Source organism: Pseudorca crassidens, chromosome X (assembly GCF_039906515.1).
Source record: "Pseudorca crassidens isolate mPseCra1 chromosome X, mPseCra1.hap1, whole genome shotgun sequence".
Classification (NCBI taxonomy): Eukaryota; Metazoa; Chordata; class Mammalia; order Artiodactyla; family Delphinidae; genus Pseudorca; species Pseudorca crassidens.
In genome coordinates this window covers 2,806,944-2,809,854 of record NC_090317.1, presented here as the reverse complement: position 1 = coordinate 2,809,854, position 2,911 = coordinate 2,806,944, and positions in this window count along the sequence as shown.

Sequence of the window (2,911 nt, the reverse complement as noted above, 5' to 3'; positions counted from 1 at the left end):
CTGCCAATCAAGCGCCAGCCGGTGCTCCTCCCGCCCACCCGCCTTCACCGGGGCCCGGGAGCGGCCCGGAGACGCGGCCCACCCCTCCCCCACTGCGCCTTTCCCTGGGCCGCGGCTCCGCCCAGGAGGCTGACCTCAAGGAAGGGGACGGAGCTGGGCCCGGCGCTCAGTAGCCCGCTCTCCCGCCACCCTCCCGCCCGCGGCCGGGGCGGAGGACTCGGCCGGGAGAGCGCCTTCCAGGAGAGGGCGCTCCTACCCTAGTCGGTTTCTCCGCGGGAGGAAGAAGCGGGGCCTGGGTGACCGGACAGAACTGGCACTTGAGCGCCCCATCTCCCAGCGCGGGGCTCTGTCTCCGTTTTCCCACACTCACAACTGTAGTCAGAGGGAGGTTTCATGGGTTCGAATCCGGCCCCAGCTGTGTGACTTTGGGCGGGTTACCTAACCTCTCTGTGCCTCCTTACCCTCACCTAATGTGGATAATGAAACCACTTACCTCCTTGGGTTGTTATGAGGATGGAATGAGGTAATAATTCCTATAAAATACCTAGAACAATACCTGGCATGCAAAAAACACTATGTACGTGTTCACTATTATTATGCTGGGCCCTGCTCCTTCCACCTACCCTTCCTCCAGTCTGTCTTCGACCTTCTGGAAGGTTCTGTGCCTCCTTCCTGCCCTGTCCACTTACAAATGTCTTTGCACCTCTCATGCCCCTCAAACTCAATGAGTCCGAAATGACATTTGTCAGCCTGTCCTCTCCACACACCTCCAAAACCCCCAGCTCAGTGAATGCCCCCATGCCCCGGACCTGCCGATCACATGAGGTAGGAAGGAGCTGGAGGGTGGCTGGTGCCCAAGGAGTGGGGAACCAGCAGCAGGCAGCTGCTGCCAGCCCTCCTTGATCCTCTCCAGAGTCTGTCCCTGCTCTGTGCCCCACCCTGCCATCTCCTGGAGGGTGGGATCGGGGCAGGTCTAGAGGCGAGGAGACAAAGGGACCTGGCAGGAGGCAACTGCAGTCCTCTGAGTGACAGGAGAGGACTTAGCCCTGTTCTGGGAGAAGGGGATGGGCAGGCGTCTGGGCTAACAGGAAGGGACCCCAGCCCGGCCTTGCGGGGCAGGGCCTGATTCCCTACTGAACGGTTTGGAATTGCAAGCTAGTCTGAGGACACAGAGCCTCTGAACTTGAGCTGCAGGGATGCCCCAGCCCAGGGACCCAGGGACCCAGAGACTCGCAAAGCAAGTCTGCTCCGACGTGGCTGCCGACTTGGGCCCTTCTGGCAGCTGAAGGCTGGAGGGGTCTTTGGGTTGTTTTGTTAAATCTTTTCTTCCCCTTTTCTGTTTTTGTTTTTCTTTCTTTTTAAACAATTTCATTTCCATCACAGCCCAGCTCAGACGTTCAAATTCTTGTGGGTTTTCCTGTGGAGCTTTCCTAGGACTAGGGAATTTGGCGGGAGAAACCATGGCAGTGCAGTGGCCTTCCCCACCCTCCGCATATCCTCTGCTCCTGAGGCTCGGGGAAAAACCAGCCCCTGTGTATTCTGGAAGAAAATTCCCCTTCTCCACCCAGCTCCACGGAGCCAGTAGTCTAAACAGCCCTTCCCCGACTCAGCAGCTCTGTCTATGGCACAGGGTGGGACTGTGGGATTGTCAGGGCCTTGATGAGAGAAGACCATCTTAAAGGGTCATGGGCTTCGTCCCGTGCATGGAGAACCCGCTGGCCAGCCCTAAGCTCATGGACATGGCAGCTGAAGACGCAGCAGCAGGCCGCAGCCTCCCCAGCCCCGAATCGTGGTGCCTCCCAGGCGTCCTCCACCGGAAAGACTGGAGGCTGGGATGGGAACAGAGACTACTGGGCCTCTCTAGGAGGGGGGAGAAAGGGCTGCCGAGTGGTAGAAGCTTCTGGAAATGTGGACTCAAACTCAATACAAAGAAGTGCTTCTCTCAGAGGGCACTGTCTAAACACTAACTGGCTGCCTGGAAAGAGAGGAGGAGCTCTCTGTCTCGGGATGTATGCAAGCTCAAGGAGGCAGGGAGGGATGTGGGGTGGCTTGCTACGGCGAGCAGGGAGTGGACAGCTCTGTAGGCGCATCCCTGCCCAGAGCCCCTGGCTTCTGTGAGGGAGGCCTGGGCCGGTCAGGGGCTGAAAACGGGGCTGAAGGACAGGTCCACCTGGGAGGGGATGCAGCTGGGGGGCAGATGTCAGCAGAGGCTGTGGGGCCCTGAGCAGACCCGAGCACTGAGCCAACCTCCTGATCATGGAGGAAACTTGGCCATGTGTCAGTGCTTGGAAAACAGGTTGGAAAATGAGACCAGTTGACAGGTACTGGCCTCACTGTGTCAGGGATGGGCTGGCAGCAAGCAGCGGTGGCTGAGGCAGCCAGCCACGTGACGCACCTCGCCTGGTGCCTCGGGCACAGGAATGTATAGCCAAGCAGGTGGCTTCACCCCATGGCCTCGCTGCCCTGGAGCAGTGGACTGTTGGCCAGAGGTGCGCAGGTCATCGGGCAAGAGGAAGGGTCCCTAGAGCATCTCAGCCCCGACGTTCCAGCTGCCTTTAGCAGCAGACCCCAGGGTGCTGGGGGAATCTGACCCCCCAACAGCCAGTCGAAGAAAGCTGAAGTTCAAGTGTTACCTCTCCAGCAAGGAAGAGAAGGCGGATTGGCTTCTGCTGCATCTGACAGGGGTTGAAGGCCTTGTTCCCAAAGACGGGAGCTTTTGAGGGACGGGGGGGGGGTCCCTCCAGCTCCCACTTTCCCCACCCCTGAGATTCCCCAGTAAGAAAAGGAGATTAAAGGACTCCTCACCACATCCTCTGGTGAGCACCAAATGCAGGCTCCTGGAGAAAAGGCAGGTGGAGAGCGTATGTGTGAGAGAGAGAGGGACAGAGGGAGAGAGGTTTCAGGGGAAGAA